This window comes from Rattus norvegicus, chromosome 8, assembly GCF_036323735.1.
Source record: "Rattus norvegicus strain BN/NHsdMcwi chromosome 8, GRCr8, whole genome shotgun sequence".
Classification (NCBI taxonomy): Eukaryota; Metazoa; Chordata; class Mammalia; order Rodentia; family Muridae; genus Rattus; species Rattus norvegicus.
The window spans coordinates 45,294,622-45,308,738 of NC_086026.1; positions in this window are offsets into that span (position 1 = coordinate 45,294,622).

Genomic DNA, 14,117 nt, shown 5'->3' on the forward strand with positions numbered 1-14,117 from the left:
TAAGATTCTACTCCCCAGGGAGACATGAAAAGAGAAAGAAGCTTTACATGCCCCGACATGTCAAAGCAATGACGGCCCACCCCCTAGCCTCCTGCTCCCCTCCTGCCTTGCTCTTAGAGGCTCAGAACCCAGGGCAATGGACAGAGCCAGCTCCCTAATCCGTACTCCAGTCGGAAGACAAAACGGACTGGGCCGCTCCCAAGCCATCACTTCTTTGGGCATTTTGAGAAAAGGAAATGATGTACTGTGTAAAAACAGCACACGAATAATAGATAAAAGCCAAGAAGACTCCGGGTGTTCTGCCCTCTCTTCCCTAATGCCCCCAGGGACCCTTGCATCGCTTGTCCCTCAACTCCTAACCCTCATCTTTGCTTCTGCATCATCTCATGAACAAGGCCCTGTATCCTTCACCTCCACATCAGAATACACTTCCCCCCAGCCCTGCAGGCACCAAGATTTCTAGTTTGCCTGCATCCCCTCACCCAAGCAGCACGACTCTCTCTCCCCCATCCTGATGGTCTACCTGCTCCTGTGTCAGGCGCGTTTGCAGCTCTCCTTCCTTAGCCAGAACCCACAGTCCACTAACCTTCCCAGGTGCCTCATCCACGGTAAAATAGTGCGTGTAGGTGACAGTGCAGGCAGCCTAGGAGATGTAAGATGCAGAGGGCTACCTGTTGCTCAGCCTTGAGGTACAGGGGTGAGGGATAGGGTGCACGAGAGCATGCCACACCCTGGTGCTGAATCCCGGCCGGGCTGGCTTCCCAGACTCAAGCCAAGTTTGCCTTAAATCGGGGGTAAGTAAGGCAGTGGTTTTTTTTTTTTTTTAATTTTTGTTTTGCTTTGTTTTGATCTTCATCTTTGTATTCACTTAGCATCTAGCCGAGTGCATAGCACAACCTGGATGCTCAATAAACTTTTGATGAAATGAAATAATTTTATTTCCACATAAGCAAACGAAACAGACGAACAACCTGAATTTACAAGTTATCTCCTTTTTCTCTTACCTTCCTTTACTGCCGTAACTTTCTTCCCATATTGCAAACCATCCATTCCCAAGCCACCACTCTCATTCATTCATTCATTCATTCATTCATTCATGTGTTCTCTTAGTTACTAAACAAACATTCGTTTGTGTACCATTGACTGTATCCCAGACATGGGATAAAGATGTAATTGTGCTGTGACTTCTACTCAGAAAACACTCTCACAGGGGAAGACAGTAAGTGAACAGATTGTTATAACACAGTGTGTAAAAGCAATAACAGAAATAGACACAATTTAAGGTACTCAGATATTTAAGGTACTCGTTAGGCCTCTGGGGTCTCAGATACTGTATTTTGTGAAGTTGAGTTGAAAGGATCTCACAGAGAAGGCTAAAAAACAAAAGCATACAGAGAAAGATGGGTTGAAGTATAGGTGGAAAGGCTGTCACATGATCAGAGAAGGGACTTTCAGGAATGGCAGAACAGATGTGACTAATAGTGCACGTCTAGCATCTCAGTGCTTGAAAAGCTCAACCAAGACGACCTCAAGGTCAAGACCAACTGAAGCACATAGTGATGCCTTGTGTCAAAGAAATCAAAGGGGTGGGGTGGGGTGGGGTGGGGTGATAGAACAGCCAGGACCTTAGAGGGCTTCACGTATGAAAAAGAATTCAAAGGCAAGGTTAGGGATTAACGTGTAGCACCTAGATATGGTGCTTGCCTCGCATTTGATCCCCAGGAAAGAAGAAAACCAAAGTATAAAAGAAAAAAGAACATGTTAAATTTGGCAACAAGGGGGCATAAGGAGTCCCAGTCATCGTGAGCAGGAGTGAAAGCCAGATTGCAGTAGGGGAGTCATGACTAACCCAGCTGAGGCTGGATACTTGAAACTAGGTATTCCAAAGTTCTTCCTGTTTCAGAACAGCTCGATCCTGCCTGAGTATACTATATTTAGTTTATATTACCGGGAGGAATTTCCAGAGAACCAGATACAAAATGAAATCCAGATAGATCCAGAGTGCTTTAGTACTAATAAGATAAGGAATTATCCGCATAGTTTGTTTGCATTAGAGTTGTATTGAAAATTTATGCTTAGCCCACTGGCAGGGTAAGAAGAGCTGGATCTGAGATTCATAAATTAAGTTGATGTCCTAGGAAGGGGGCTCCCTGCTGGAGGTGCACAAGATGGCTGGCCAATGAAACTGCTAATCTTCTGTGGAGATTTAATTTTTCTGTTACTAAAATCAAAGATGAATTAGAGGGTATGGGGATGCCTGTGACCTCAGCAACTGGGATGTAGATGAAGGTGGGACACAAGATTAGTGCCAGCCTGGGCTACATAGTAAAGCCCTATCTCAGGCATTGGGAAGAATTAACATAAACAACAACAAGAAAAGGTTAATAAATATATAAGGAAACGAGCATGACTGAGCATAAAACAATTTATTATGGAATGCTGAAAGGAACAGGAGACAACAAAGACTACAAAGGCTGTAACAGTGACCGAGTCAGAAAAGGAACAAGGTAAACGTTCATAAAAACAGGGCTGGTGAGATGGCTCAGCAGGTTAAGGCACTTGACATCGAAGCTTACACCCTGAGCTTGATCCCCAGAACTTAGCTGGTGGAACTGACCCCTACCAGTAGCCCCCTGACCTCCACATGAATGCTGTGTTGCATGGACACACACACACACACACACACACACACACACACACACACACAGAGTAATCAAATAATGTAATTATACAAAACGAGGGCAGGAGGATCAGGAGAACAGCATGGGTAATATAAGACCATGTCTCAAAAGAAGCACAACAGCAGCAAAAAGTAGCCAAAGGCATTAAAATGCACATCAATTAAGTCTGAAGAGACGGATAGCTAACTTGAACATAGCTCTGACACTGTTCAAACCGGAAGACATGAAGATGAAAATGTGAAAAGGAGACTAAGGGTTATGTCACGTAGAATGAAAACGTAGCACATTTTATTCAGACCTCCATGGAGGGACTAATGGAAGGGAAGCCATTATTTTTTCTAAAGATTTATCTTATTCTTCATTATATGTGTGTGGGGGTATGTGCACATAAGGACAGGTGCCCTTGCAGGTCAGAGGCCTTCCAGGGTCACATCCCTTGGTGCTGCAGTTAGAGGTGGCTGTAAGCTGTCTGACAAGAGTCTGGGAGCCCAGCTTGGGTCCTCTGCAGCAGGTGAGCCATTTCATCAGCCCCAGGGAACTGCGTGTGTGTGTGTGTGTGTGTGTGTGTGTGTGTGTGTGTGTGTGTGTCTTTTCAGAGGCAGAGTCTCAGTATGCTGATAGACTACTAGGCTGGTTTCAGACTCAAAGAGACCTGCCTGCCCTGCCTCCTGAGTGCTGAGATTAAAAGCTTGGCTTAATACATCCAGCCAGGAAAGCCATTATTTTAAAAGATAATCGATAATGTTTCCTTTTTAAATTTTTTTCCTTTATTTTTATTTTATGTGTATAGATGTTTTGTCTTTCTGTATGTCTGTACACTCATGCACACGTTGTCTTCGGAGGCCAAAAGAGGACATGAGATATACCCTGAATTGAAACCACAGATGATTATGAGCTACCATGTGGGTGCCAGAAATCAAACTCAGGTCCTCTGGAAGAACAGCCAGTGCTCTTAAACACTGAGCCATCCCTCTAGCCCTAGATGTTTTCTAAAACTCGCAAATATATGAAATAATTAACATGCATAAATGGTAGACAAAAATGCGTGACAGAAAAGTATGCCAAAATAAAGGCTTGAGAAACAAGGACAGGTGAGTAAATGATAAGTGGATCTGAACAATGCCTTGTAAAATGATAGTGTTTAGTCTGCAGTCCCCAAAGCCTGGGAAACAGAATACAGGCAAATAATAGGGCTTAAGTTGAGAGGATTTACCAGAATTAAACTATTTCAACGTATTTGAATTCTTTGGGAAAGAGGAAGTGGTTAAGGTAATAACTTCAGGTTTTAATAAGTATTCATTGAGTAGAAATGAATAACACCTAAAGGTCAGAGGTCCAAGATCAAAATTGGCTGCACAAGGAATTTCAACCCAGCTTGAACTGTGTAGCAAACTATATACACTTTTAGTACATATATCCATGTACGATTATTATAATGTTTCCACTTGCTATACTATAGTTTTATATTAAGTATATACTTATTTACCAATAAAGAAGGAAGCACATTAAGGATACAGATATAAATCCAATCCATTCTTCAACTTCCAAGAAAAGAGAAAAGGAGAGAAAAAAAAAACTGCAGACAATAAAATGCAAAAACTTAAATAATAGGGAAAAGGCTAAATTGTAAATGATCTAAATTTATCTAGTAGATTGCATTTTTAAAAACCCTTACATATGCCATTGGATTGAAATATATTGAAAAGTTGAAAGAAAAGATATACTAAGCAAACACTAAGCCAACAGAAGCTATGTGGCTATTTATATAAAACAAATGGACTACAGGCGGGCGTGGTGATGGTACACACCCATAATCCAGGCTACTCATATGTTAAGGAGGATCAAAAAGTCAAGGTCTGTTTAGACTACATTGTGAATTCGAAGCCAGTCTGGGCAATTGAGCAAGACGGTGTCTCAAAATAAATTACACTGGGTAACAAGAGGAACTAAAGTAATGCAATGATAGAGCACCTGTCTAGCAATGCAAGGCCTTGAGTTCAATACCCCAGTACTGCAAATAAGCGTACTATAAAAATAAGGAGAATGTCTGTTAGGGTACGGAAAAATTGATGGAGACCGATCCCAGACTCAGATAGTATGCAAAAACAAAGAGCGTTTACTCTGCAGAAACTTCTAGCATACAAGGGTTACCATTGTTTCCAAATGGCAACACCCACAGAGACCGCTGGAGTCCCTTTGTTAACAGGACTTCGTAATTGCTTCTGAGATAACAGCAGACTTCTAAAACCTAGGGCACATTCCATGGGGTTACAGAAACTATTAATCGAAGGTCATAAAAAAAATGCACACCACAAGACCTCAGGTACAAAAAACGGGAGAGAAGATATTGACTCAATTTGTCAAAACTTCAAGGATGGCTTAGTTATAGTCTAAAACTTTTCCATGACCCTGCGAGATGTTAACAAATGGTGAAATTTAAGCCAGATAACTGCTCCTTGTGTATTTATATTTATGTAGGCATTCTCTTTTACAACCTCTTATTCAATTTATGATTGACTTCATGTGAAGACTTGCACTGAGTTTTTTCAACAAGTGAACACAGGCTCCGAGAGTCTTCCAGGTACAGAGAACAAAGAGCAGAAATAATTTCCCCGCCCCTTTTCTCCCACAATTCCCTGCCTTTACCTAGCTTCCTGCTGTGTCCCTATTGAGGCGCTAACCAGAGGATGCAGCTGCTAGCCTTACATCCAGCTAGGTTGGGTGAATTAGCTGCAGAAGCTGAGTACCCTATACTCAGGATAGAGAGCAAGTGCTCCAGTGTCTAGTTTCTGAGTGGATATAAAATGAAAAATGAATTCCTCGTGTCTACACAGAGAAACCCTGTCTCGAAAAACCGGAAGTCAGTTAGTTAATTGATTAATTAATATTAAAATAAAGAGGACATCTAGAAAGATACACAAGCAGTAGCATAGCCTTACTTCCTGCTTACCTGAGTCAACATCAGCTCCTCCTGTCTTTACCAAAATGCCTTTCTCACTGATCCATTTTTCTTTTTTAAATTACCGAAACGAAGCACCTGAAGCAGGTAAGCCTTAAAAAGAGAAGGGATTTATTTGATGCTCAGTTCTGGAAGTTCAAAGATACGGCACTGACATCCTCTGAACACTGTTACTGACGACAGTAACAAAACCACGTGAGGGAGTGAGAAATTACCGGTGAACAGGAAGCCTAAGAATAACTCAGCGATCAGACTCAGGCTTTTACAACTTGCTCTTAGGAGAACTCCAAGACACCAGCATTCCCGTCACCTTTCATAAATATCGCTGGCCACACTAACAAATTAAAGGAGACAAATCATCTCAAAACATTGCAAAACAAATATTTGTAAAAATCTGATGTTTATTCTTGACTAAAAAAAATTTAAGTAGGGCTAAAGACATGGCTTGGTGGTCAAGAGCACTGTTTATTCTTCCAAAGGACCCAGATTCAATCCATACTATACACATGGGAGCTCGTTACTGTCTGTTACTCCAGTTCCAAGGGATCTGACACCCTCACACCAATGCACATAAAATAAACTTTACAAAGTTATTTTTTTTTAAAGTTTTTAGTAGAGTAGAAAAGAAAGAAAGGAAAGGAAACTTTTAAGTTCTGATAACATCTAAAAAAACACAGTGTACATTATTCACAGTTATACATCAGAAATAACCCTTTTGAAAATAAAGAAGTAAACGACCACGACCATATTTAATATTGTACCGATAGAGTAAAAAAATAATAACAAAGAGGAAATTGTCACTTTATTTAAATGAGACAATTTTTCTATGTAGCAAAGGTCACCATCTGCTCTGCAACTAAGTGACTTAAAACAATAACAATTTTATTTGCTTGCAGTTCCTCATATTAACAATTTGTGCTGGACTCAAAGAGGCAATTCATTGGCTGTGGCTTCCTGGGGTCATTTATATGATTGTGTCATCCAACCGCTTGAATTGGAGCTGGGTGATTGAATTCTTCACGTGTCTGATGACAAATGCCCAAGTAGGTTGAGAACTCCCCGGCTATAATAGTTGATCTGTGTTCTCTGTGCCTAAACCAAGCTAGTAGTCCCCACAGGTTAAGAGATGAAAGTGACTTTTGCAAGGCTTCTAAGGCTTGGTCCTGGAAGTTCTTCAGCAGTGCTTACGCTGTATTCTGTTAATCAAAGCAAATCACAAAGCCAGTCCGACTTCGATGAGTTGAAAAAGCGGTCTCTTTTTTCTTTGAAAAAAAAAATCATTTTCAATTGTTATTGAGGGTTGGCGTGTATACATACATGTATGGGGTGTGTGTGTGTGTGTGTGTGTGTGTGTGTACGCGCACGGGCGCATGCATGTGTGTTATCTCATGGCGTATGTGTGAGAGCAAGTGCACACCTGTTATGTGTAGAGGTCACAGGACAATTTTGGGAAGTCAGTTCTCTCCTCCTACCATGGGCTTATGGATCGCGTGTTTTTACCTGTCTCCATTTTGCTGGTCGCAGTTCCCTTCTTGATGAGAGGAAGCAAACATTGCAAATAGCAGGCATAAGGTGTGGTGGGAGGCACTGTGGCTACCTTTGCAATCATCTACAGTACAGTGTAAAACATTAGCTAAGTACACTAATGTGAAAGATGATACAAATTGTAAAGCTGTACTGAAAGGGGTGAAAGATGTCCTCAATAGTGAAATAAGCCTACTTGTGAATCAGAAGGCTGTGTTGTAGAATAGCGGCCCTTGCTATGTGTTCAATCTATTTGAATAAAAAATTCCACAAAATCTTCAAGGAGCTCGATAGGCAAAAATAGCAGACACTTCTGAGAAAGTAGGTTGTTGAAACCTCAAAGCTCATCTCCAGTAACACTTCTCTTCCAACAAGGTCACACCTTGGAATCCTTCCCAAAGAGTTCAACGAACGAGAACCAAGAATTCAAGCACAGGATCCTATGGGGGCCATTCTCATGCAAACGCCCACACTAGTGGTGGACGTACTCATAATCCCAGATGTAGGAGGCTGAGACCAGAAGATGGTGAGTTCAACTCCAGCCTGGGACATATAACAAGACCCTAGATGATAGATAGATAGATAGATAGATAGATAGATAGATAGATAGATAGATAGATAGACAGACAGGCAGATAGATGAATAAATAAATAAAATTTAGAGCTGACCAGTTGTTCTGAGGATTCAGTGGTTCAAGGACATCAAAAAAACTGATTTTAAGGAAAACTCATTTTGAGGAGAAAATGTGAATATCCTCTAAGGTTAATATGTAGACATCCCAAGGCCCAGACATTCTCCTCCTTGGCATATGCTCTAGAAAACTTATTTTACTATTTCACTGTGGATTTCTTGTTGTTTTAGTCTATGACAATCTCGGTCTATTCTCAAGCTTGTTATGTAGCCGAGGATGGCACTGAACTCCTGAACCTCCGATCTCTGCTATCAAGTTCTGGGATTCTAGAACCCATTCTAGAACTCCATTCAGCTTGCTCTAGAGAAACCATTAAACCCTTAAGATTATTAGAACAGGAGTCTATCTCAGTTCATTTTGTGTTGCTGTAACAGAATATCTAAGACTGAGTAATATATAAAGAACATAGACTTATTTCTTACAGTTTTGGGAACTAGAAAAGCCAAGATTAAAGTCCCTACAACTGGCAAAGTCCTCTTTGCTGCGTGATCCTAGGCTTTGGGGGAGGATTCGTTCAAATGAAATTTTGAGGTAGTTGTGTTGGCTAGTTTTTATGTAAATTTGACACAAGTGAGAGTCATGTGGAGGAGGGTGCCTTAATTAAGACACTACCTCCAAAAGGAGGGCTAAGTCCTTTAAAGGTGGTGTCATCCCTGGGCTAGGGACCCTGAGGTCTATAAGAAAGTAAGCTGAACAAGCGATAGGGAGCAAGCCAGTCAGCAGCACTCCTGCATGGCCTCTGCCTCAGCCCCTGCTCCCCTGCTTTTTCCTTATTTGAGTCTCTGCCCTGACTTCCTTAAATTATAAACAACAGTGTTATGGAAGTATAAGCCAAATAAACTCCTTTCTCCCCATGGTGCTGTTGGTCATGGTGTTTTATCCCAGCAACAGAAACCCTGACTAAGGCATCAGTGCTAGCCATAAGAGAATATGAAAGGAAACTAGGCACTACATTGTGAAGCAAGATTCTGGTACTGTTCTGGAAAGAAAGCATTATAGAGTACCCTTTCTTCCTGATCGCACCTAATTCAGGATCCTTGTCTCCTTGGTCCCTCTTCATAAATGTTCCCGATATGACTCAGTTCTACAGTAGTGAGTCCTTCCTAATTCCCTCTTATTGAGACACCACATATTCCCCCAAGGTACTAATGCCTCCCAGGTGGGAGCACAACTTGTTTCCACACAGGTATGTCTGGTGGTGTTTGTCTAGGAGGCGTAGCAGAATGAGCATAAAATGTATATCTGTAGATGACATCAGCCTTTGAAACCTCCAGTTGGGCAATGTTTCGTGTAGGTGTGACCCATAATTCCTTGAAAAAAAAAATGAAGGTGATGGGGAGTTGAGAGAAAAGATGTGTTGCAGCTGGTAAGATGAGTTAGAGAGTGAGGAAAGGCACTCGCATCGAGCCTGACAACCTAGAACTTCGTAGAGAGAATCAACTCCTACAAGGTGTCCTTTCCTCTCTAACTGCCTCCTCACTGTCACTCTCTCTCTCTGTGTCTCTCTGTGTCTCACTTTCTGTCTGTCTCACTCTCTGTCTCTGTCTCTGTCTCTGTCTCTCTCTCTCTCTCTCACACACACACACACCCCTTTCTCTCTCTCTCTCTCTCTCTCTCTCTCTCTCTCTCTCTCTCACACACACACACACACCCTTTTCTCTCTCTCTCTTTCTCTCTCTCTCACACACACACACACCTCTCTCACACACACACACACACACACCCCTTTCTCTCTCTCTCTCTCTCTCTCTCTCTCTCTCACACACACACACACACACATCTCTCTCTCTCACACACACACACCTCTCTCTCTCTCTCTCTCACACACACCCCTTTCTCTCTCTCTCTCTCTCTCTCTCACACACACACACACCCCTTTCTCTCTCTCTCTCTCTCACACACACACACACCTCTCTCTCTCTCACACACACACACACACCCCTTTCTCTCTCTCTCTCTCACACACACACACACCTCTCTCTCTCTCACACACACACACACCCCTTTCTCTCTCTCTCTCTCTCTCTCACACACACACACACACACACATCTCTCTCTCACACACACACACACCACTTTCTCTCTCTCTCTCTCTCTCTCTCACACACACACACACCCCTTTCTCTCTCTCTCTCACACACACACACACACACCTCTCTCTTTCTCTCTCTCTCTCTCTCTCTCTCTCTCTCTCTCTCTCTCACACACACACACACACACACACACACACGAAGTAAAAAAAAATTTCAGATTTGGTCCCCAGCTCCAAAAAAAAAAAAAAAGAAAGAAAAGAAAAAAAATTTCAGAGAGTGTTTGTGTGTATATGCACATGTGATTTCAGGTTTCTGAAACAGAACAAAGCACTAAGAGATAAGTTGAGACAACAAAATGACATCAGGACACTGTTCCCAACCAACAAAGAGTCATCGTTGTGCCCTGGCTTGACTCACTTTCCCTCTAGCCTTTGGCAGCTTGGGACAAAAAGAAAAACTTACAGAAATTGGCACCACCTGACTTGAGCAAGGGCTACAGAGGTGGCTGCTCTCGCAGAAGACCAGGGTTCACCTCCCAACACTCCCAAATGGGCTCACAACTATCTGTAACTCTAGTCTCAGGGCATCTAATACCTTCTTAGGGCACTGCAGGCAGGTAGAGCCCAGACACACAGGCAGAGGAAACACCCATATACATAAAATAGAAATAAATCATTTTTCAAAAGAAGCAGGAAAGAAAAGAGAAAAAAAAAGAAAAGAAAGGAAAAAAAGACACAAAACAGGTGAGACCTTTAGGTCCTCATGTATCTAGGGTTGGCTGTGGTTCACTATAGTTAGGCTGGTCAGGAAGAGGGCCGTGCTGTATTTTAATGCCCAAAATTAACCTGTGAGCCCCAAGGGCCTAGTAACTTCTTAGAATGCTGGGAATTGTAGTTCTTTACAAAGCCTCATGGGAAAGTAACTATAGGTTCATCCTTATAAACCCCTGTAGCACATGGCTCAGGGCCATTCTCAGCTGGGAGATTTCAGAGAATGGTCCTGACTAAAGTCCATCTCTTGGTCAGCATTTAATATTTAATAAATCTTGCCTTAAACTTGGCTCAAAATGGTGGGCTTGATTTTTCTCTGGCAAATCTTAGGATGAATAGTACCAAGGACATTTAAGGGTCATATATCGCATTTTAAAAAACATACTTAATGTTCTGGATACAACATAGCCCTCAGGATGTTTCATAGGTGAAGAAATGAACTCAAAGGGGTTATACAACTTATTTCAGGTCACATGTTCAGAAGAATAGATACTTGTCTGTATCTGGCTTCAAATACCACCTAAGTTTGCCCTTTGACCCTGACAGCTAGAAGAGGAGTCCCCAGCTGCATGTGCATAAAACACACTACAGGAATCCAGGGAAGCAAGGAGCCAGACGTAAAGAAAAATTCGCTCTAAAGGTCTACTCAAAAGTGTACCTGGTCCTTTCTCTCTCTTCTCTCTCTTGCAAATAGCCAAAAATAAGATACTCATGAAATGGGCTAAAGAGATGGCTCAGCCGTTAAAGGCTAGGCTCACAACCAAAAATATAGGATATGAAACACTAGAACCAGGGGTGAAGGAAGGTACAATTTAAACAGTCACTGGGCTTGCATGTCACCAGACCCCTAAAGTAGCAAACTTTCCCCAAAATAGAAACAAACAGGAGGTGGCTTCCAGGCACCTACATCATCCCGGTGACTCATGTGGTAGGCTCTTCCTTAGCCTGTGGAAATGAGACAATCGGAGTGCTGGAAATGAATGTGTGTCCCTGAGTTGGCCTGGATGCATTTGGAGTCTTTTTTTAAAGATTTATTTATTATATATAAGTACACGGTAGCTGTCTTCAGACACACCAGAAGAAGGCATCGATCTCATTACAGATGGTTGTGAGGCACCATGTGGTTGCTGGGAATTGAACTCAGGACCTCTGGAAGAGCAATCAGTGCTCTTAACTACTGAGTCATCTCTCCAGCCCGCATTTGGAGTCTTAATGGCCTGCGGGAATGGTCCACAGTAAATGTTCCCTCTGATCGACTTCAGTTCTCAACAGATGACTCTTCTGAATAGTGAGCTTTACGTATGGGACAGGACATGTGACTATGGGTAGAGGCTACTCTCCTACTCCCACAGACTCGGGGTTCCACTGCTATGTTACAGCACCCCACTCTCTGTTTTTTCTGCTCTGCTGTTCTTTCTACCCCGCTGAGCATGGAGCTGGGGATAAATCTGAGCTCCTTTGAGACTGACCAGTTTTTTCTTCTGAGGAAAATATATACCGTCTTTCTCGATCATAGAAAGATCATAGTAAGATCAAGTTGGTCTTGGAACATTAGCAGAGAACTTGGTAAGTTCTCATAGTAGAAGCAAAAGAGACTGAAAAGGGACTGTCTGTCACCAGTGATAGTATTCTTTTGGAACTCAGCCATTCTTGGACCCTGTGTACCTGGGAAATCCCAGGTCCATTGAATCTGCCTGCCACACCCTTTCCTGTCTCATCTTTGACTGACTTCAGCCATGTGAATGTCCCTTTCGTCAATCTGACCCCACATATCCTCCAAAGAAGGCACAGACTTGGCCAAACGCCCTTAGTGCTTCCATTTTTGCTTTGCTTTAGTTTTTGGTTTTGTTTTGTTTTGTTTTGTTTTGTTTGAGACAGGGTCCAGCCTGGACTAGACTCAAATTCATGATCCTCTGTATGCTGGGATTTCAGCCACGTGCCAGCACCCCGCCCTGATTCCGGTCCTTCCATTTATATTCACATCTATTCTGTAGCCTATAGACCCACTCAGTTTGCAGAGACTATAGTATTTTCTTTCATTAATTCTGTCTTAATCACTCTTAGTCTGCCTCAGGAGAGAGAGATGAAGCACAGAAGTGCCGTGGTTAGGGCTGAGGCTGACCCTGGAAGCCAACATGGAGGGAGGAGGAAGAGAGAAGGGTCAGCTGGGTGCGGGGCCTCCAGAGAAACTGACCAGAACAATTAAGAACAAAGCCTGCGCGCTCTTCCGCTGAGGCCGAGAGCCTGACCTTGGCCTTCCGAGAACAGCTCTAGGAAATGGCTGAGATTCCAGATGTGGAAGGAAGAGGCTGGTGAACAGGAGCTGGGCTCCGAGAAGAAAGCAGCCTCTCTGGGTTTCAGGGAGGAGCCAACGCAGTCAACGTATTTGCTATGTGGGTTGTTTGCCAGGTAGCCATAGAAGACAGGTGTCCGGCCAGGCGAGCCTAGCGAAAGGCTTCACCCCACATCTTCCCCAGGCCTGGTGCCACTGCAGAGAGTTTCAGTGATGGGATAAAACAAGCCAACACAAGTGACACTTGTGTGTCAAGCACTGTCTGCACCAGGTAATTTTGTCTATCTGATTCCTCTCATTCCAGCTTTACTCTGGATCTCAAGGTGGAATCTACTATTAATATCCCCATTTTACAGATATGAAAACTGGCTTTTCGGATGAAGGAATCTGCCCAAGAGCCCACAGACATCATTTCCAAGTCTTTTTTTTTTAATTTTTAAAGATTTATTTATTACATATAAGTACACCATAAGTACACCGTGGCTGTCTTCAGTCACACCAGAAGAGGGCATCAGATCTCTTTACAGATGGTTGTGAGCCACCATGAGGTTGCTGGGAATTGAACTCAGGACCTCTGGAAGAGCAGTCGGTGCTCCTAACCACTGAGCCACCTCTCCAGCCCCTCCAAGTCTTTTGAAGAAAATGTGGACACAGTCCATGGATTTTCAAAGCTTTAAGGTTCTGCGTCATTCCTACTTTCTAGCCTCCCAAGACTCAGGGAACGGACCAGAGATACACACTTGCTACATGGGCCCCCCAACCCTGTGTGCCCCTTGATTTCTTGGCTGGAAACCCCTTAGGACTCAACTCCTCACTCCTGTGTCTGAGGCTCAACCTCTGGTCTTCATCATCCTCTATTAGGTGTCTGGCTAGTGGTAAAACCGTAGAGACTAAGATCTAGGCGTAAGTTCTGAATAGAGGTGTGGCGTTGGCAGACTAAGGACATGGGTACAATTAGGATCAGTGTGAGGGTTTCATTTAAGAAACCCTAACTCAGACGTGAAGTAAACCCTTAGCAGTTAGCGCCCCATCCCGGGGATTACAGCTGAAGTGTAGAGGTCAGAGAGTTTCTCACCTCTGGTCCCCTCCCAGTTTTCTAAGGCACCGAGGGCCAGGCAGGAAGCATCCGTTTCCTCAAAGCTGCTTCCCTACTGGGACAGAGGCTC